The sequence below is a fragment of the Numida meleagris genome, chromosome 1, assembly GCF_002078875.1.
Source record: "Numida meleagris isolate 19003 breed g44 Domestic line chromosome 1, NumMel1.0, whole genome shotgun sequence".
NCBI lineage: Eukaryota > Metazoa > Chordata > Aves > Galliformes > Numididae > Numida > Numida meleagris.
The window spans coordinates 179503523-179526967 of record NC_034409.1 but is presented as its reverse complement, the minus strand read 5'-3'; the positions used below and the strand labels follow the sequence as shown (position 1 = coordinate 179526967).

Here is a 23445-nt window from a genome sequence, read left to right as displayed (position 1 = left end):
TATAGGGATAGGAAAAAACCTGTTACACATTATCCTGGCAAACAGAATTCTTCTCAGTCTATAGGTTCCTCCCTCCGGCCCCTGCATTCCTCAGAAAGAGGTATTTCAGCATTCCTGAGAACAATGGAAGAGTCACTGAAATTATTCATTATGCTGCTATATTTAGAGGTACATGTACAGGAGCTTTCAGAACAAAATTTGAAAGATTTTTTCTAGATGAGTCCAAAACAGATCCAGAGTGTGAAATAACTTTTTATTTGTACAAAGGCATCACGTTGAAAAGAGCTGTGTACAATAGTGATATTTTTCTAAAAATACTATCAGATTCATTTCAGTCATTATGTAACATAATCAGAATTATTGACTCTTTTCTAACTCCCACAGACAGTAGAAAGAAAGAAGAGCTACATTCATATGAAAGGGAAGTGTTTCAAGATTTACAAGGCATAACAGTTTTTAAATTAATAATAATTTTAATTTTAACTGTAGGGTTTTTGTTGTTGTTGTGCTGAAGAAAATCATATTGTTGAATGTTTCCATTTCAAAAATAAAGAAACAACTTGGAAGAAGAGATAAAATGACAGCTTGGCAATAGACAACACATCAGATCGCATTTTTACATGCATTCTTACTGCAGTCCTTCTCAGTGAAAAACAAAAGATTTATTATCTGAGGATTTTGTACCTCACATTTGCTGTATGCAGCTATTATTTCACTTGACTTTGATGTTTCACGCAACTTTTTGAAGCAAAGAATCTGCCGTGACAGCATGATGTTTCCCATATGCTCCCTTAGCTGTATGAATGAGAAAACCTTGTTTAACCCTAATTAGTATTGGCACTGTTGTTTGTAATCCTTGCACAGGTTTTATACAACATTGTTTCAGAAATTTATTAGAGCTTTTGAAAGGTTTGGCTCTTCGGGCACAGGACAAAGCACTCTAGCACAATGCTACAAGAGTTACTTGACTTTACATCACTTGAAACAGCCAAGCTCCCACACATTGGCTACTATTCCACCTCAAAACTAGGTGGAGGTTATGGCTAGTGTAGATGCAGATGGACAAAGATTCCTTCTAGATTAATTTCTTGCTCCACCTGCTTCCTTACGTGAGGAGAAGGGAAGTCTTCTAGAAAGCCGGTTGGTCAGCAGACGGAGGAAAGAAGTGTGTATGAATCAGGTTAACATTTTGCCTTTAGCCATAGGAATCTTTTGCCTTTTTGATAAAAAGTCATTGCCAACAGCCAAAGAAGAATTTAATCAACTACAGATTAAAGGGAATGTACAAAGTTCTGCACATGGAGAGGAATAACCCCAGGCACCAATATATGGTGGAGGGCGTGATACTGTTAGCCCTCTTTACGGCAATGAGACATAGCCAGCTCATGTCAGATGTTTTCCACTAGGGCCCCCATGTCCTCCATGCAGAGGTACTTCCCAGCCAGTTGTTCCCAGCCTGTCCTAGTGCCTGGGTTACTTACTCCCCAAGGACAGGACATGGCATTTCCCTCTGCTGAACTTCATGAGGTTCTTTCCATCTCTCCAGCTTCTTGAGGTCCCTTTGAAGGGCAGCACACCCATTTGCTGTATTAGATATGTTCCCTCATTCCCTTATTCTGATAACACACTTTTTTCTTTTTTACTTTTCAGCTTTCTATTTATTTAATTATCTGTTCATTTATTTATTTTAAATCACGCTTTCCTACTTTAAGTTAAAACTTCTGTGTTTTGGCATACACTTTTATTTTACATTTTAGCGTGGGGATAAGATATGAAACTGGTTCCAAAAGTGCCAGGGTTTGAAATTCTCAGAGATTCTGGACAAGTACTGAGTAACTAAGCCTATTATTGCACATGTTGATTTTAAGCCAAGTGTTTTATCGTTAAAATTCAGAACTGCTGCAGTAATACAAAAACATACCCACAAAATATATGGAGAAAAAGATAAAAGGAGAGCAGCAACTGAAAGAGCTCCTGCTGGGACTTTTTTTTCCATCTCTTTTCCTTAGTTTTCAAATTTAACTTTAAAAATAGCTAGTGACTAAATTGTTAAAAGAAAAAGAAGCCAACTACAAAGTAGGCTAAAAAGGCACAATTTATGCAACAATATTTCTTGACAGAATCATCTTCCGCTATACTCTATTTCCAATCCCTTTTTCCTCTTATCTACTGTTTGACTACTTCTTCACACATTTCTTCTCATTTGAACATAGCTTTTCTGCAGCTCCTATTAGATCATATATTTCCTTTCTAAACAGTGTTAGCAAGTTGAAAAACAGCTTTTCTTGATCTAAGAAGAATTCAGGTAGAACAAGGTCAATATTATAAACTCATTTTTCTTTCTCTGGATGAAAAGTCTGTGCAGAAAAGAACTATCTTTTCACTCTATATCTGTAGTCAAGCTGGTATAACAGATCTGGAACATAACATATGCTTCTAATCACTGATATAATAATTTAATTAGAGCAGGAGATCTGTAACATTCCTCGTGAATATTGGCTTTATTGCAAATCAGAATTTAGTTATCTGTTTATATTCTTCCATAAATTATTTTTACTTCCATGTTTTAAAGAAAATGTACTTGTCTGTTTGTATATATTTAAATGATAGTCACAGCTACTCCAAATATGTTTAAAAGGACTTTTGGTAAGCATCTAGCTGGAACAGCAAAAGTTTGACACAAGTTACTATCTCTGATAAAAGTTGATAAATAACCTCCAGTTGATTGCTTCTTAGTCACTAAAGGAAATTCATCAACATATCTGTACTAATAGAATCTATACAGGCATCTTAAGATATTTCTTGGTACTTCTGGATGGGTAATTCTTTCTTAGAATCACTGAATCATAGAATCACCACAGTTGGAAAAGATGTTTAAGACCATCTAGTTCAACCATCCACCTACCACCAATATTTCCCCACTAAACCATGCCCCTTAGTACAACACCTACATGTTTCTTGAACACCTCCAGGAACAGTTAGTCTACGAGCACCCTGGGCAGCCTATTCCAGTGCCTAAGCACTCCTTCAGAGAATAATTTTTTCCTAACATCCAACCTAATCCTCCCCTGGCAGAACTTGAGGCCATTCCCTCTAGACCTATTGCAAGTCACAGGAGAAAAGAGGCTGATCCCCACCTCGCTGCAACCTCCTTTCAGGGAGTTGTTGAGAGTGATAAGGTCTCCCCCGAGCCTCTTCTTCTCCAGACTGAACAATCCCAGCTCCCTCAGCGACTCCTCATAAGACTTGTGCTCCAGACCCCTCACCAGCTTCACTGCCCTTCTCTGGACACTTTCCAGGGCTTTAATGTCTTTCTGGTACTGCGGGGCTCAAAACTGGACACAGTACTTGAGGTGCAGCCTCACCAGTGGTAAGTACAGGGGGATGATCACTTCCCCGCTCCTGCTGACACTATTTCTCATACAAGCCAGGATGAATTTGGCCCTGCCAAAAAAGACTTGGGGGTACTGATGGATGGGAAACTGGACATGAGCCAGCAATGTGCCCTTGCAGCCCAGAAAGCCAATCGTATCCTGGGCTGCAGCAAAAGCAGCATGACCAGCAGATAAAAGGAGGTGAACCTGCCCCTCTGCTCTGCGCTGGTGAGGCCTCACCTGGAGTACTGTGTCCAGATGTGGAGTCCTCAGTACAGAAGGGACATAGACCTGTTGGAGTGCATCCAGAGAAGGGCCACAAAAATGATCCATGGAATGGAACACCTCTCCTATGAGGACAGGCTGAGAGCTGGGGCTGTTCAGCCTGGAGAAGAGGAGGCTCTGAGGTTACCTGATAGCATCCTTTCAGTATCTAAAGGGGAGCTACTGGAAAGAAGGGGACAGACTCTTTAGCAGGGTCTGTGGTGACAGAACAATGGGAAATGGTTTCAAGCTCAACGAGGGTATTCTTAGGTTAGATATAAGGAGAAAATCTTTTACAGTGAGGGTGGTGAGGCATTGGAACAGGCTGCCTAGTGATGTGGTTGGTGCCCTGTCCCTGGACATTTTCAAGGGGAGACTGGATCAGGCCATGGGCAACCTGTTCTAGCTGTGGTGTCCCTGTTCATTACAGGGGAGTTGGACTAGATGGCCTTTAAAAGTCCCTTCCAACTCTAAGGATTCTATGATTCTATGTTTCTTGGCTACCTGTGCACGTCTGGGTGGTGACACACTGGAACATGTTGCCCAGAATGGCCGTGGATGTCCCATCCCTGTAGACATTCAATCCAGCAATCCAGCCTTTCAAGTTCCCTCTGTAGGGTCTTCGTACCCCCAGGCAGACTGACACTTCCTCACAGAGTGGTGTCATCTGCAAACTTACTGAGGATGCACTCAATCCCCTCATTCAGATTGTCAATAAAGATACTAAACAGGGCAGGCCCCAGTATAAACCTCTGGGGAACACCGCTAGTGACCAGTCACCAGCAGGATTTAAATCCGGTCACCAGTCTCTGGGCCTGGCCCTCCAGCTGGTTCTTTCCCCAGCAAAGAGTGTACCTGTCTAAGCCACAGGTTGCCAGCTTCTCCAGGAGAATACCATGGGAGACAGTGTCAGAGGCTTTGCTGATGTGTAAGTAGATCACATCAACAGCCTTTCCCTCATCCACCAGTCTGTGAATCACTTTTAACCAATTAGTCCTCTCCAACTATTTTTCTATGAGGTCAAGTTCTCCTTCAGAGTCTCTTTCAAGGAAATATTTGAGGTATCTGTGTTATCTTCTGTTTAATATCTTTTATTTCAGATCAACTAAGAAATTCCCTATTCTTTCACTCATTTATGCTACATATGCACAGTACTTGAAAGCTTTTTAGAATTGAAAGACATTCTTCAGCCAAATTCAACTTACTTGACAAAGAACTAAAACTGTAATTGTAAAAATCTCCTCAAGCTTTAGGTATAGAAGGAAAGCAAGTCCTTTTATAGCATTATTGGTTTTTCCTCCCTTTTATTTATCTGTTTATTATTCCCAAATAAGATTTGAGTAACATAGAACAGCTGTACACTGTTTAAGAGAAACTGAAGCAAGTCTTTTTGCAATGAAAATTGTGTACTGAACAGGTGAACATTTTAGAATCCCATTCTTTCACCATTTTTTGGTATTATAACTTGTGCTAACAATTCAGAGTGGTCCACTGAAAAGTTTGTTACAAATTGGGTTATATGGAGAAATAAACAAACCATAAATTAAATATTTTATTCTAGAAACTGACAAAATCATAAGAATTGACAATTAACACGAGTTGTGAGGAGTTACTGAAGGATTTGGGGTAGTTTAGTCTGGAGAAAGGAAAGCTGAAGGGAGACTTCATCACTCTGTAGTGATCTCCTAAAAGGAGGTTGCAGTGAGGAGGACGTTGGTCTTTTCTCTGTTGACAAATGAGAGGACATGAGGAAATGTTCTCAAGTTGTGTTGGAGACTGGATATTAGGAAGAATTTCTTCATGGAGAGGGTGATCAAGCATTGGAATAAGCTGCCCATGAAAGTGATGGAGTCCCCTTCCCTTGAAATATTTAAGAGATGTGGGCATGGCAGTAAGGGACATTGTTTAGTAATGGAGCTTATTAGGGGAGGTTGATGGTTGGGCTTGATGATCTTGAAGGTCTATTCTAATCTAAATGACTCTATGTTTCTATAATCTTTTTTTTTTTTTTAATATTTGATGGCACTGAGCCAGAAATTACTGCCAGATCTACAAAATGGTTTTCATATTTCAGTCCCATGAATCCTTCAAAGCTTGTTTTTACTTTACTAAAATAGGTTCCATAGATACTGCAGCACCTTCCTACAGTATCTTTCATGAAAAAGATTATTGTAGTTTCTTCACTGCAGGAAATATATATAGGCTTGAAAATCTGCGCTTACAGAAAGCACTACAGTACTGATCTCAAGTAGTGATTTTACACTGAATACAAAATCTGAAAATTTTAACCTCAATTGACAAGATTTTATTTTTCTGTGGGTCCCATCTCTGAAAAGATTATTCTCATAGCTGGAGTCATGTAACTTAGAAATGACTATTTAAATCAGAACTTAATTAGGAGTGCTGCTGTTAAAACTGAAATAAATGCAGTCTCTGTGGTTTGTTCTAGGAAAATGCTAATGCTTTTGCCTTTGACTTACATGAACTATGCCTAGACACTAGAGCTCTATTGATTCACAAAGCAAGTAACTATGAATAAACAAATTATTACTACTGTTCCAGATAGCAATATTTTCATTACAAGCCTTAAAAAAAATGCATATTTTACATGTGCATGCATGCTTTGTCTTTTCATTTATTCTATGAGACGAGAGATAGAGAATATAAAGGAAATTTTAATTTTGCTTTAATTGAAAATACTGAAAAACTCATGTAAGCAGTATACAGTGTGTGACTAAGTCAAGTAGAGGGACCAAGTTGTACTTTTTCTTACATACTTTGTCCATTCTTACTGTTAAATCACTTGTCCTTTACAGTTAGAGAGAAAAGATCTTTGACAGCTATGTTGTTTTCTTTCAAAAATATGAATCCTTGTTTAAGAAAGAGTGATTCTGTATTGGTAGTGCCAATTATACACTGTGGAGGAGGAAGAAAGAGGAAAAAAAATGAGTAACAGAGAGAAAGAAAACATGTAAAGACTAAAACATATCACAAGATGTTATATATCAAAAAATTCTTGAGCAATAGGAGGAAGTGAACATGTAGGATTGAAATGCAGGTTTCCCAGACTCCCTGTGAGACTGCAGTGTTCATTACAGAGACTGTGGAAGAATATGTGCTGAGAGCTGATTATTCTTCAACAGATTTATCAGCTACATTTAATTTATTCTTTAAAATATTTACATCTTTTTAAATAAAGGTACCCTTTTGGATTTACCCTTCATTGGGATATTTTGAGGTATTTTCTTATGGCTGAACACAATTACAGAGGCTTAGTTTGGCTGGTGGACATCAGTGATGACTGGCCTGATTGCCTTGCTCTGTGCCTTCCATTGCTTGTGATCAAGATGATGTTAGCTGAATGGGATTAGGGCTTATTTCATGTCTAGCTGTCATGATGCCAAAACCAGTTGTATTCAGTCAGAGGTACCTGAGCACACAACATCTGCAGTCAGCTTTCAGAAATGAGTTAAAGCTGTAATTGACTTGGATGTTATAGCAGATATATTCACGAGTTTTTTAAATCATTCCTTTCTAAATGTGCAAACCAGCAGCAAAGTCATTGACATGAAACCCTCATCGCAAAAATCCACAATGGCCATTTATTTATCCTACAGCATATCTGCTGGAGTAGAGATTTTCAGTTCTTCATTTTGAAGGTAGTCAATCACTTAATTTGTCTTGGCTTTATTTTCCTGAAGTATGCCCTTACTCAAGAGCCAGGAGCACAAGGTAAGTCATTGTGTCCTCCGGTGACATCTATCAAGTGATGAGACATTGCCCAGTCCTGCCCCACTCCACCTTTCGGTGGTGGGTCTGCACCAACATTCAGAGACAGATGCAGACTCATCCCTCCACTTCAAGCTGATGGTGATATGTTCAAAATTAGAACAACATTATGTCCTGGTTTCCAGTGGGATAGAGTTGGTTTTCTTAGTAGCGTCTGGTATGACATTATGTTTAGGCTTTGGGAGAAAAAAAAGGTTGATAACACCAGTGTTTCAGTTGTTGATTAACAGGTTATTATTGCTACTATTATTTTTCCCTTCCTTTTCTGCCTTAGAAAATAGTTTTTATCTCAACCCACAAGTTCTACTTTCTGTTTCTTTTCAATGCTCTTTTCCATTCCACTGGGAGAGGGGAGTGGGCAAATGGCTGTGTGGTGCTGAACTGCCTACCGGGTTTAACCACAACATGTTAAGTTTGGTGTTTTGTCAAGTATAGAAAAATAGTTTTTGATCTTCTCGGTGTATAATCAGGTCAGTCTTGTATTAGTATAGCAAATGCTGAGAGGGTTCTGATGTAGTGTCTACCCACATTGTCTCTCGAGCATCAGTTGACTGCAGAATACCTGACACTTCCTTAATTGTCTCTAGAACAGAAAGTTCATACCATTATAGGCACAGATTCAGAGGGGTGACAAAAAAAATTGCTTTTGAATATGCTCAGCTTCATTTTCAAGGAAGTGGTTGAATTTACTCATGTTTCATTAACATACATACTTCATTGCTAATGCGTTTGCAAACTTTCTTAAATCAAACCAACACTTTTCAAATAACAATGTATCTGTGACTCAGATGATGAAATCTATACACTTGTATCTGACGATACATATTTTAGAATTAACTACATCAGTAGAATGGTACCACCACACAGTTAATCACAGTGAGGTGTTTAGCTCTTCCTTTTTCTCCTGTGTGTAATAAAGTATTGTCTGTAATTGTAGACTGAAAAAAAGTAAAGTGACTATAAATACAACTGTTGTTTGCTTTAGTACAAGAGGGATTGAAACCCAAGGGTGATTCTCCATTTCTTACTGCATTACTCACTATAGCTGTAGCTGTTCAGCTACCTTTCATTCTACGTGCAACATGACAGAAAGATTCTGTGTTTTCACTGATTATTGCTGTCATAATTAGTCAATGTAATGAAATTAAGTGGTCCCACATCCTAAGCATAAAAAAAAATGGAAGGACAAAACCCAACCAAGCCCATAGTCAGAGGATGTTAGTAGATTTTGGCTTGTTTTGATGGTTTGGGGTGAGTTGGTGTACTTAGACATTTGGAAGGACTGCCTCACTGGGCTTGGGGGAAGATGATATTGCCTAGTAAAAATGATTATTATTGCAATCTCAAGAGAGTGTGTCTATATTGTAAAATGTAAAGTGAAACTGTAGCATAAATTGTATGGCTGGATCGTTTAGTAATGCAGTCTTGACAGAAATAGGACTAGATATTTAGCCTGATGAAATGTGAACAGTAAGTCTTATGAAGCTGTTTGAATCCTTCATTACTGTAAGTAATAGAAGATCTGTATTAATGTGAAAGCCAAGTACCCTGCTGTTGATAGCGGGTATTTTTGAACATATAAAGAATGGTCCCAAAGAATGTTCTCAATATGACCCTCAGTGAGAACATCAGATTAACTGACTAGGATTGGTGTTTTAATTTTCATAATAAGTAAAGGGAAAATTGTTACAAAGTGTATAACTAAGGGCTTCTATCACATCTCCTGTTATTTCATTGGGGTGGGCTGAAGGAATGTAAGAAAAGTCACTAGCTGCAAATATTAACTTTGAAGATGCCAAAAGATTTTTTGAAAATCCACATAAAATTCCATTAAAATCTTTAATAGTCCTACAGGTCCCATGAATATTTTCTGCCCTCTTTTTCTTTTGTTCTTCAAGTTACGTAACTACCTATTTCTTTGTGTCTTAAAAGCACCTTTCAAACATCCATATCTTAAAGCCCACTGAACTTCCATGGCATTGATTAATGTGGGTAAGTTTTGGTTAAAAAAAGTAAGATCCTTTTTATAAAGGAAATGTAACTGTCTTTCTTGTTTCCTTTCTTTCTTTCTTAAGCATCAGGTATAGAAAAGTTTAGTGATGCATTTTATTCAAGAGGAATTCAAGAAAGAGTGAACTGCTGATGTGGCTCTTGCTTACACTAAGGACTGGATGGCTGAACTTATGCTGCAGTTTATCTACATGGAGAAGAGCAGATACTTACATTAACTTTACTTCTCTAAAAGTAGTGAGAAGTGTTTCTGTTATTTTTGTTCTCCATATAGATAACCAAGTATTCCACATTCTCTGTTGTATCAGGCGTGTTACGGGGCACTCGGGTATGTGACGGGGAAGGCCTTTCCTCATATGCTTGCTATTGGTTCACCTACTTTACTTGAACCCGTGACATAAGAAGGAGAGGCTGTCCTTCTTTGTTTTCATAACAAAGGGCACAACAACTCCATGTATGGTCTTTTGGAAGTGAGTGGCCAGAGCGGGAGATTCAGTATGATTGGCCAGGGGCCTGCGTGAGCTTCTGGAACAGTCTAGTAAAAGATAAGATATACTATATAGTTCTGTAACTTTTAACAATAAACGCCATTTTGCTGCTCATCATATTGACGTGTAAATGCGACAAGGTGGCCAGGGATGGAAAGTAGTCCTTGCGGGCAAGGCGACAAGTTACGAATGGAATATCTGATGTGGTGGTCTTCACCACAATTCTCTCACTAGGATAAATAGTAATGTAAAGAAAATGCAGTTATTGTAGGGGATATATTTATTCATAACCTGTGAAAAAAACTCATATCTGTTTCAGAAGCTTGAAGGAACATTAATGGATTATCTATACAGTGAATGCTTTCCCACATTTTCAATCCTGACAAATAATGAAAGATAGCACATATGCAAGAATGTGTGTGCATGACCACATGCATGTTCTTGTATGTTACTACGACCTTTTGTTTTCAAATAAGCTGACAGAAATAAGCGTCATAGTTCTGCAAATGCCTCAGAGAAAACTGGCTTTATAAGACTGGATGTGATTCCCTGCCTCTGCCCGATGTAGAGGACTGACAGCTGAATGAAGAAGAGATGTAAAAGAGATCGTTTTCCAGGTGTTATCTTTGTATGTGTAAATATATCAGAATGAAGCCTTTTTTTTCCCTATCAGTTACCTAGTTACTCTAAAAGATGACAGACTACAAAGTCATTCAAAGAAAATGATAGAATGAGAAAGCAGCTGCAGAGATGTTAAAAAAGCAGTAGTTGCAAAAGTCAGTAGAGGGCACAGAAAACAAACAGACTTCCAATAGTATGCTATGAAAGCACACCTGGGGGAAATGATATTTTCCCCCTGTCACCATGTGTTTGATAAAAACAAGCAGTAATTCTCTACCTTTGCACTGTATGAATGCAAGCACACAGCAACAAATTTTGCAAGCATTTCTGAACATGTGATACCTTAGTCACCCAGTTCTAAACCTGCTCATTAATTTTAATGATGCTGACTTTCTTTCTAAAGGATCATGACATGTACAGCTGGAAAAAAATAAAGCACTCTACAACAGTCAGGTATTATATTATTTGATTATATTAAATGTTATAATTTCACATTGAAACTCGTTGCTATGAATGAAATTTTGATGATTTAAGGCTTGGTAGCTGGAGTGAATATTTTTATCCAATATTTGACAGATTCCTGTTTCAGACACATACTTATTTAATGATAATGAATTAGGTAAATTTTCCAGAATTTTAAGAACAATCTAAAAAAATTCTAGACAACATTTTTATGCAGTTTGTTTGAATTTAATGCTATATTGTTCATTTCACATCACTGACATGATACAGAAGCATATGGCACTAGCTCCTGGATCTAAATCATCCATCCTTAGCAAAAGCCTTTATTTTTCACAGAAACTATGTTTTGTGCAAGTTGTGAAAGCCACCTCTCAATATTCTTTTATTTAAAGGATACATAAAAGGGACAATTTTCCCATTGTTCTGTTCCCTTGGATCCTTGGGTCATGACATTTCTGTTGCACTGCTATTTCTGTTAAAGCTTCTTTAGCTTGCCTCCTATGGTGTTTCTAGCAGACCTTCATGTTAGTGTAAGGAATATAATCCCCCAGTCTTCTTCATGTCCCTCATTCCTCCATGTGAGCAACATTCCTTTTTGTGGTTCAGCTGTATAAGGCATTGTTTGTATACAGCACTGTCTTGTTGTCAGTCTGGGGTTTTGGTTAGGTTTTGCCTACCAAGGTAAAGAAGCAGCTGAGGAACGGGTGCTGAAAGAATAGGGATGTCTATTGAGGCATGAAGGAAGAGGCTATGCCAAAAAAAAAACCCACAACAAAACACCTTCTTCTTACCATGTGTTCTGACCAAAACAAGTAAGTTCTTCATATGCATCTCAGACAGCAGCTGCTGGGAAGTAGGTACTCTAGCTGCAGAAATTGCCTAGAAGAAACAGAAGCAGGCTGAAGAGCAGTATGACGGGAGCCAGGAGCTGTGGCCAAGTCTATCCATAGAAAGAAATGGCTGAGAGGAATCTGAAATGATCCTTGCTATACTGTTGCTCTTCATGATGCATCTTCTCAGCAGGAATCTGTGGAGAATGTGAACACATAGCTCTTTCTTGATATTTTTTTTCCACTTTGTTGTATCTTCTTTCAGCTCCCTCTCAGCTCTGCTTAAGAATTGTTTCTAAGACAGTCTGCTCTCCTCTGATATGATCCCTCTCTGAAGGCAAGCTGAAGAAACCTTGATTCATTTCTTTGGATCAACTTGGGCATCACCAGCTAAAAATCATCACAGCTCAGCCAGTTTTGCATTCAGAAGGTGCTGAAAAATGGATGACTTGAAAGAGCTGGCAGCTTGCACGAAATTCTTCAGAAAACATAAATCAGTCCCTTCTGTTCATGGTGAGCAGTTAAATCCATTTCACCACAGCAAGAAATATGAAGTGATTTTCTTGTGGGCAAAGAACAAATCTGTTGCATATCCACATTGCCTCCAGCTCCATTTATTCAGGAATTGAATCTGCTGCTCTCCAGAAAAAATTAAGCCTGACTCTTCTACCATGAGGTAGCAACCACATTCACCTATGACACCTGTAACCTCCCAACTGCCTTCAGATACTACCTGGCCCATGGCCCAGCAGGGAGGCAGCCCGATAAGGTCTATTTGGAGCTCCCTTCCCTTGCAGTCAGCAGAGTGAGGCTATCAACTAATCTGAGGTTGAAATGAACCTCTCTAAAATGATAGTGCAGACACAACAGTTGGACAAGCAGACCTGTGAAGAATCTATTTACAATTGTTCTATTATGGATTCTGTGAGTCTATGATTCTAAGAGGCTTTCTCTCAGGAAATGGAAATATAAAGTGATGTGGTCCCCTATAAGTGGTTTACAGTTGACTTTTTAGATTATCAGAATGTTGTTCTGTGGAGTCACACTGTGTCTTACAAAAGCTCTGCTTTCTTTGAGACATTTTTGTAATTTATACGTTGTCAACAGAAGAAAAAGGACTTACAGGGTACTTGAAAGTACAGGTACATTGTAAGTAAAGACATACTACCCAGGTGAAGCAGCTGCAATAATGATAATATGAAATAGCAATTGTGACCTTTTTTGAGCTAGTCGAATGCTCTGTTTGCTCAGATATTCTTTGCCATGACAAAAGATAAAAATCAGATCATTCAACTGTTATTTTGAAAAGGCCCTTAATTACATTTAGTGCTGGAGATAAGATGATTTGCAAAAAGGATAGTGAGACAGCATGGCAACAAAAACAAAAAAGATGACTCTGTACTGAGGGAAGATTTTCTGAATGCCCCACATTCACTGGGAAGTTAACATATGACTTAGTAATTAATTCATTTTGCTCACATGTAGTTTTTATGGCATGCAGGATACCAACATGCTTCCAACATCCTTGTAAACTAATCCTGGATGTGTAAATCTGCAGATAGATATGGCAAGTGGAGGTTTTAGGGACAGAAGCATATCAGTTGCTCAGTTATTAATATTCTTTTCTTTACATTTTAAAATAAATTCCTTCAGCAAGGTCAGACTTTACAAGTAGTTTGCTTTATTTTTAGATGAGTTTACTAAACAGATTTAAATGCAATTGTTTTAAAAGTGCCTGAGGGTTTGATTTCTTATCTCTACCACTGTGTGTTCAGCACCAATGGGAGTATTTTTCAGATAGTGCATGTTGTAAAAACAGAGTAAGACTTTTGAGGCAGGACAAATGATAGACAAGCTGACATACACATTGTATATTTTAATACATAGCTCTCCTTGAACAAGAATTTTAGCCTACTACTATCAGGAATAAAGATGTGCACAATAATGAAAGGATTTGCAAAAAGCTTCATGCTTCATAGAAACATGGAATCATAAAATGACTTAGGTTGGAAGGGACCTTGAAGATCATCAAGCTCCAACCCCCTTCTGTGGGCTGGTTGCCCCCACCAGCTCAGGCTGCCCAGGGTCCCATTCAACCTGGCCTTGACACCACCAGAGGTGGGGCATCCACAGCTTCTCTGGGAAGCCTGTTCCAATCATTGCAATCATCCCCATATGCACACTTGTTATAAAATTCACATGTATGCAAAATAACAATATCTGTTTTTGCAAATTTTTATATATCTAATTATAAAGATTAAAATCACCAAAGTATCTGAGTAAACTGCCAAAAAACGAAAAAAAAATGTCCAAAATTTTTTCCAGAAAAATTATGTATGTTCTGTGCAAAACACTGTGTTGGGTAAGACAAAATCTCAAACTGTTGAAATGAGGCTTATGTAAAACAAGGTGAAAGGATATTAACTATTTTATGTTTTCTATATGACAATACCACAGTTTTTGAATGCAGTTTCCAGACAAGGAGGAGTCACAGGAACTGCACATGCTTGTACGTCTGCTCATACAGCAGGCGGTGACTGCTCTGCTGCATTACAGCTTGTTGTCCAAAATGGCTGTGAGCCTAATAAGAACTTGTAATTAAACAAGATTAATCAGACTCATAATCCTCTATTGTGGCCTCTGTGAAGCTGTTAACAGACTGATGTTCTTTGTTACAACAGAGTCCTTGTGCAAATGTTGCTCTCAGTGCTTTCGGGGTGTTGTTGGTATGACATTTCCCGCCGTCACGCAGGTGGGCATGAGGCAGTGCCCATCTGTCTTTTTCCTACGCTGCCCGACTACCCAGGCACTCCTACGTAGCTCCCAAAAGCAGAAAACCCACAGATTTCATAGAATCATAGAATCATTGAGGTTGGAAGAGACCTCGAAGATCACCTAGTCCAACTGCCAGCCCATCCCCAACGTGCCCACTAATCCATGTCCCTCAGTGCCCCATCTCCACATTTCTTGAACACCTCCAGGGACAGTGACTCCACCACCTGCCTGCGCAGCCTGTGCCAGTGCCAATTTCCAATAATTTGTACTTAAGCCACAGAGACAACTTGCAGCTATACCAAATTTAAGTACAATATACATCGCGTATCCTTAACAGGCGGAATATGCTTTCACTTAACATGTAATAGAGTAATTGAGGTGTTTAGCACTTCAAAGTAGCCTGAAGAGTGTTACTTATTTTGAGGTTAAACTGCTTCCAGTACTTGAACCACTTTGCTCAGAGGTACCTTGGATATCTATGAATATGTTATGAGCATGTTGTGTAAATGCAACTTGAGCAGTGGAAGGCTGAACCAGGACTTGAACAGCTGAAGGAGAGAATACAGAAGCAGAATTAGAGTCTACTAGGACTGGTCAAATCTCTGGGAGATTTCAGCAGAACCAAGTTGTGAATCACTGATGAGAAAAATCTTGTCACAGTGATTCCTAAAATGATTAGCACTGCCACAGTCTAGGAAAAAGACTTCATGAGAGCTCAGCCTCGCAAAGAATGTTTCCTGCAGTTATGTAGTATTGCTTTTACTGAAGTAAATCACTTGCTACAGTACTTTTTTTCTGTGTGAAACTCTGTTATACCGTACTTCATATATATAAATACATATAAATAAATAAAAAAGCATACTTTATTTCCTCAAGAGGACTCTTGTCTTGAAATCTGTTGCCTGAAGTCATGTATATCAGATACTCAGACTTCACAGTGAACTGCAGGTGTCAATACTTTATAAAAATCACATCACAGTCATCACTGTTTAGCACCATGAATGTCACTGGTGCATTATGCTTCTGTGTGGTAGACTGAATTAAATTTTCCAGTAGTATTTTGTCCTATATCTTTACTATTTTCAAGCTTAGTACCCTCAGCCTCAGTCTGTCAAGAGCTGGATCTGAGAGTACTCTAGTAATTAAACAATGTACGTGTTGACAATTCTGCCATGAAGTTAACTTGGGAAATATACATGCACCACGATTACTACAGCTGATGAAATGAGTCTTGTTGAGCCAATGGCCTCCCCTTCATCAAGACTTGAAATGGAAACCTAACAGGTCTTGCACAGAAGAGGGGAATAAAGGGAACAAAATGAGAGAAAAGGAATCTTGATGTGTAAGTAAAAGGGTTATGGAGGGAAATTGCACCAGCAGATATGGGTCAAATTCAGATCTGACACATACATTAGATATTATGTATATTTTACAAGTATATTATATGTACTATTTAATAAAACAGAAACCATTTCATCAGAAGATTTTGTCATAATCTATCCGAATTACTTTTCTGAAAGAAACATCCTGGAAGAAGAATGGGTGGTATTTTAGTACGAGGACAGATGGAAGGATGTTTTTCTTTAAGGAGAGAAGAAATTTCAGACTTTTTTCTGCATGTGTTAGACAGATAAACCTAAAGATTTTAAAGGTCTGCTAAACATCCAGCAAGTTTCAGACTAAGAGAAACATGTAACTTTTTTATACCTATATTTATCTATACTTATAATTTATATAGATTAAAAAAATGTTTAAAGGATATGTTAGTATACACATACAATACATTAATTTATAGTTATATATCTATAAATAATGTATTTTAAATCTCCCTATAGATCTATTTATGAATATATATGGATGATATATAGATATGTATGTACAGATAGAGATGAACAGATAAACATTTATCTTGGATAAGTTACCCTCATTTGTAGGTCTTTAAAGTAAAGCCAAAAGTTAAAGCAGGTTGTTTTAAAAGGACTGACACATGGTCAATGTATAGACAAAAGCAATACTTACTTTCTGCTCAAAGCTTTCCACAACCACCTTCATATCTAGCACTGGTCACAGTGGAAAACTGTAACAGGGATAAAAATAAAAAGTAACTAGAAGAGCCTATACTCAGGAGCCTTGCTTTCTAGATACAGTATGTCTTGAAGCCAAAAGAGTATTTCCACTAGCATAAACCTGGAGGCATTCTTTTATGCTTAGTCCAAGCCTTATAAAGAGCTCAGGGTTCAGAGTTTGTACTCTGTGCTGTGAATGCTACTGTTGCTATTTTTCACTGAAGGGATTGGTAATATTCATATCAACCAGACCCTTGTATGTACCTTGTATTGTCACTACTGGGCAGTATAATTTGAATGAGCTGGTGACACAGAGTTATCTCTGCATCTACCTGTGTCCGTGATAGGGGGACAGCAGGCCCACAGGCCCACCAGCCTGGAAAGGAAAGAAAGAAAAGATAAAAAAAAAAGTGTCAGCGATTTACAGACTGGCCCAGCCCAGTCTCGTGGCTAATACGGCAGGCAGGGGACCCGTGGACTCATGCCCTGGGAAAAAAAGGGGAAAAGGGGGAAGGGTAGGGGAATAGTAGATGGATCTAAAACAAAACAGCGGCAACAAGCTGAGGAGGAATGTTAATTTACTAAACACGAAATAGGAATTGAGGCCAACAAATCAAAGAAAATGAGAGAATGTCCAAAACAGAGCCCTTGCTCTTTAAACTGCAGGGGGACCATGTGCTTCTCCACAGCAAACAAAGCAAGAGTCCAGGCCTTCGAGGCAGCTACTCCGACCCCCTCCAGGTGCAAAGACTCCTGGGGAAGGCCGCTCCTTCCCTCCCCCTCTGAGAACCAAGCACCCAGAAATGGCAGTCTACAGAACTAGAACATCAACTCTTTAACTCCCAGTGCTTTACATGATGTTATGATGTGGAATACCTACAACAAAAAATCACAAAACCATGACAGCTGGCAATTTAAAACAAACATGTCACCTTTTGATGTCATGGTAGTAACATTTTTTTTTTAAGAACACTGGTCTTCAGAATTTTTCAGACTCAGACTGGTCTCTGATGTTGCTAACATAATTCAATCAATCACAGATTCTTCTGTGAGTGACTTGTACTGCCTTTGAAAAGAGAGGTGGTCTTGTTCATTAAATAATTACACAACTTCTGGGAAAATAAGTGGCTGGTACGTAATATAAGGCTGAAGAATTTCAATCCATTAGTAACTAAGAAGGATGCTAGAAGACATAAATTAAAAGTAAATAATTTGAAATTACTGCATAGGTAACTAACAACAACAGATCCCTGAGAATGTTGAACAAGGAGACTTCTCATCTGGTAATTTTTTTAACAGTTTTTGAAATAATGTGACAAAAGGCTGGATGTATGCTAACAATGTGTCAGAAATCAACATGGGAAAAGAGAAGTGAGTTCAGGAACAAATTCATGAAGAATGAAAAGCAAATGAATGCTAGACAGCATGGATTGCCAGTTTGTATGGAAGACTGGTCCTACCCTCAGAAATGTCTATGCATCCTCAGAGGAGATCTGGCGCATGAAGCTAATCAAATTACACCCTCTGTCACAACCACAACTGCTATATACTCAGGAGGAGCTCACATAAAAATGACAAGAAAAGACTGGAAAGAAGAAGAGCCATGAGAACAGGAGGCTAAGAATGCTCTCAGTCCTTTTCATTTCAAACCCCTGGTGCATTCACCTGATGCACTCACAGAAGGGCCTTCTCATCAGCAAGGAAGCCCACAAGGACCAAAGCTGTCAAAGACTTAATTTGTAAGCTTGCTCAATGAATGTTGGAACCTCATAAAGTGTGCACTTCTTGTCTTTGCTCTCATTAAGGAGCATAAATGATATTTCTTTCATATCCAGTTGCCTTTTCTATTAAAACTTGAAGGTATTCAGGGCTCTACCTTCTTTTTAATTCACTTGAAACTTGCTATGATTCAAAAGTCATGAGGATTACATCACTGTTACGAGACAAATTAATTGAACAAGTTTTGCTTTCTTAAGGAAAAGGGAGAGAAAGGAAGAGAATTCCCATCAGCTATTACCGAAGGATCACCTGATGAAGGGTTAAGGGTTAACTGACAAATGTCAAAAACAGTGGCCATTGGAACACAACTGGAAGGAAATGCTTTTAGTAAATACGTCATGCCATCAATGTGGTGGACCTAAATATAAAACAAGCACCATACAAATCTGTGAACGGTGAACGATGAAAGCACTGACAGAGACATAAACAAGGAGAGGCAATCACTGAGCACAGCCTGTGTCATTTGGCTCACTGGACACATTCCTATAAAAAGTGTTTTAATACAATTGCAACAAAGAATGTGGGCCCTAACAACCAAATGGAGGAATGTCGTCTGGAAAATAACTCAGAAAAGGGAGTTATTATGTACAGCGTAATGCAGTGGTAAAATGGGTAAATGTAATCCTAGGATTTATAAACTCAAGCACATTAAAGTGCTTAGAGAATGTGAGGACAAAGCAGAGAAGAAAACAATTGCTATAAACTGGAATAGAACTCAATAAAGTCCAAGCTGAAAATAGAGTATGTTTTTAATAGTGAAGATGATTAGCAAACAAAGTAGGTGAATCTTATATTGGAAAAACTTCTACAGCTTTAGGGAGATCTTTCATAGAATCACAGAATCATAGAATAGCTTCTGTTGGAGGGGATCTTAAAGACCACCCAGTTCCAACCCCTGCCATGGGCTGACTGCCACCCACCAGCTCAGGCTGCCCAGGGCCCCATCCAACCTGGCCTTGAGCATCTCCAGGAAAGGGACATCCACAACTTCTCAGAGCAGCCTGTGCCAGTGCCTCATGGCCCTCTGAGTAAAGAATTTCCTGTACTCTAAATCTCCCCCCTTTTAGTTTAAAATCATTCCCCTTTGTCTATCACTATCAGACTGTGTGAAAAACTGGTCTCCCTCCAGTTTCTATCTTCTCTTTATTACTGGAAAGCCCTCTGCAGTCCATGGAGAGACCACATTGAAAGAAATACCCCCACTGCAGCCTGTGGAGTAGGTGAGTACTTCCTGAAGCAACTGTGGCGATGGAGAGAGTGAGGAAAAGCATGAAGATGAGTAAGCAGCAGAGAGGATCTGAGATGGACAGATAACAACCCCTCATTCCCCTGAAGTCCTTGGGGTCATGAGCACTTGCATTGTCCGTTGCTTATTTTATATATGTCTCCTATCCCACTGAGGGGAGAGTGGACAAATGGCTGCGGTGGTGAACTTGCTAATGGATTAAACCACAACAACGATAAACTTAATTATTTTTTCTTAGTTTCATTCAAAAGAAAATGGTAGTAGAAACTGATTGAAAAATATTCTATATTTTGCCTATGTCAGGAAATTCAAAGGATCTAATTGTATCTACCACTGACACCACTGGCTGTAATAACTAATCCAACAATTCTTTACAACCAAGCACCATTTGGCATTTGCAAGTGGGGACATTACAGCAATGTATTCATTTTATTTGGGTCACAGGAAGGAAGCTATATGAGGTGACCTCTTTATTTTAGTGAAGATGCATTGACTAGATCTTGAGAACGTATTCATTATAACTATAATGTATTGATTTCAATCATACAGCCTTGAAGGCAAGCTCTCTGTTTTGTTCTTTGTAACTAAGAATGATTTTCAATTTTAGAGTGGCTGAAAATTCCATCTCTACAAACAAACGAACAAATCGGGTTGCCAAAAAAATCACAGTACCAAGACTGGGGAGAGGTGGAGGTTTCCCAATCAGCTTAAGCATGAACTGTGCATACATCATTACAATTTTCCAAAGGTAATAGTTTAAAGAAAAGGCATCTGTGGTGTATGCATCAAACTATTTCTTACACTTGTTACCATTCTCTAAAAAATAAATATATTGAATGCCTGGAAGACAGAGAAAGAAAGTAACAGTAATACTCTAGAACATTGTTATAGGTAATGTGCTGATAATGTAATTACTAACCCACTAAATTACATCTAAAGTACATTCAGAAGACCAAAGCCAAACAGTTCTTAAACTAAAATACTTGTGATCCTAAAGGTATCCTCTCCTCTTTATTACATACACAGTATGTACATACATACATTACATACACACATTACATACATACATTACATACACACTGATGTGTGTATGTGCGTGTTTCTACACTTTATCTTAGTCTTTAAAAATTTTCTTAATATTTACTATTTCATAAAAAACAAACTTTTTTTCTGTTTTTAACAGAAGAATTCTTTTGTTTTTGTATTTTTCATTTTTTCACTATCCTGAAAACACAATATCCTAACAGTTTAAGTTCAATATAATTAAGATATTTCCTTATTTTTTCCCTGTATTCTTTTGTTGGCATTTTTTCTTGGTTTGTGGGTTGTGGGTTTTTTTGCCGGCACATTTTTTTTCCTGTTTGCTCTCTTCTCCTATTGAGATTATTGCTGGTCTCATTGGTCCTGGGTACAGACATGAAGCAGAGCAGTCTAACAAACAATACACACAAAAGACGTCTAGAGACTCTAATTCTGTGATACGTCTGTGAAAAAGTGAAGGAGGTCAGAAAATGTCTGGCATTTCAATTAAAGTTTTAAGGAGAATCTAGGAAGATATACTAAATTATTCATCCACAATAAAAAGCAGAATAGCAAAAATGCAGAGAAAGGTGGGTGTTATCTTCTTTTTTAAAATTGTCAGCACTTCTACCTGATGCTCATTCAACAGCTTCGATACACTCCCTACATCCCCACTATACTCACCCACTAATAGGAGTTCAAAAATATTTTGTGAAATTTACAACAGATGAGCTAGACAAAGAATAAATGAAATGGAAGAAATGACAATAAATAATTACATCTTGAATTTAATAGAACCATATCTCAGACTGTGAAGAGTCCTTGGGAAGCAAGGGAAAAGCCTGTAGTGTGTCACATCACAATATTTTTTGTGGCATTTAGCAAAGGTTCTCATAAACTTGCTTCATACTGTTGCATTGCTCATTTTTATATGACAGAGATTGCTTGCTTTTGCTGAACTTAGTATAGGAGCTAGCAAATATGTAAGGAAGTGTACAGTATAAGGTAAAGAACTTTTGCATTTGCTCATATTTTCAGAATGGAAGTAAGGTTTGTAAATACTGTATGTTAGGTATTTTAAATGCATTACACTTTCAATGTGGTTCTGCTTAGTAGTTTGTGAAAATTAATATACTTGAATGTAGTGTGTTTTCAATAAATAAAAGTAAAGCACTCCACTAACTTCTCTGAACAGGAATGCACATCAGTGGTATTTCAGTAACTCCTTCACTACGAATCAACTAGTTAATAAAGATGTAGATATCCCAAATTAACAAATGCATCTGAGAAAAAATGCTAATTAAGATGGCAAGAAAACCAGTGGAAAACAGTATAAACGAAAAAGGAGATATAACCTTAGTGGATGATCTCAGAACCTTGCAACATGGGCCTATGGTTTATGTATAAACATGATGACCATCCCTTTACAGAGCCTCAATTTCACCTCATTATCTCAGATGAATTAATATATCAATATTTAACTTTTATGATCTGAGAGATTCTTCTGCTTGAGTTTCTTTTTCAAAATCTGACTGATCCAAATGTTTTGTTTTTCTTGGGATCTTAAAATTGTCATTAATAGAAAATGGCAGCAGCTCTACATTGTATGGGAAGAATTTAATCAGTCCAGACTCTGCATAGTGTCCTCTGCTAAGCTCAGCTGTTTGGGCATTAAACCAGGGAAAGAGGATACTTGACTATGTCAATAGAAATGAGTTTATATTGAGCTATCTTCCTCTGCAATCCCTCGACTGTGCTTAGGTGAATTGCAATAAATGATGATAGGGCAATTATACTCTGCTGTTTTACCAGATGTCTCCATTTCTCTGAAATACTATTTTGCTCAGTTTTATAACCTCTGGCTCTCCAAATACCAAGCCACAGGATCAGTGTGGCTAGTTACTCTTCTTCATTACTGCAAAAGCTATTCCAATGTCACTGTTTATATTGATTATGGTATCTCTTACAGTAAAATATTTCTGTTATGTAAAAATGATAATAATTTTATTTACATTTAAAATATTTCACTGTAACATTAAAAATATTACTTTGTTCTAGGGAAAGATCCAGAAAGTGCAGTGAAAATAGCCCTCATCTCCATGTTCTTTAAGGTAGATGATTTGCAGTAATCACCCAGCTTCTTTTCATCATACTTAGGGAGGATGTATATGATGGAAGAGGACTGAGTATCTCTGAACTGGATGCAATAGTAGGGCTGGCACTGTGACCTAGCCTATATCACCATTTCATTCATTGCCCATAAATCCTTAAGAGATACAAACAGTGGAAACACATTTCCCATTATAGAGCAGAGAATGGACCCTTTATTCATGAGACAGAATCACTGTTACTAAATGAAATGACACCAGTGTAAAACTGTCAGAGAGAAAAAACTATTTTGAACATTCTCAACATGACATATCTTGACTTTGACAAAGAAGCTTTGATGTAATGAAGAAAGAGGCAGAAGAAAGGAAGTAAAAAGTTCTGTGATGCTTCCTTTCTCTTAAATCAACGACTCTTTCATGTGCTGATTACAAGACATTGTGTACCAAAAACATATTTCAACATATCATGGCATTTCAGAGTACACCTTGGGATGCACTGCAGAGCACTTTTCTTTAGGTTCATTGCCTTTGTGACCTTATATTCTCAACTTCAGGATTTTCATCTTGTCCTTTTCCTCCTCCTTCTCCCCTTCCAAGTCTGAAGATAAAAGCC

The 23445-nt window shown here is 38.1% G+C and overlaps 1 long non-coding RNA gene across 11 annotated transcripts in view; it reads right to left on the bottom strand.

Moving 5' to 3' along the window:
- Nucleotides 1-23445, bottom strand: part of LOC110389800 — a 119990-nt gene that overhangs the window by 50354 nt on the left and 46191 nt on the right. For 3 of the 11 annotated variants that reach the window (XR_002433389.1, XR_002433391.1, XR_002433401.1), the window contains exon 6: nucleotides 23029-23444. This is a non-coding gene — a long non-coding RNA (uncharacterized LOC110389800). Of the gene's footprint in view, nucleotides 1-5179; nucleotides 7604-7629; nucleotides 11716-11799; nucleotides 15162-16632; nucleotides 16691-23028; nucleotide 23445 lie in introns of those variants that run through there. The other 8 variants (XR_002433390.1, XR_002433397.1, XR_002433392.1 and 5 more) reach the window with 5 other exon arrangements.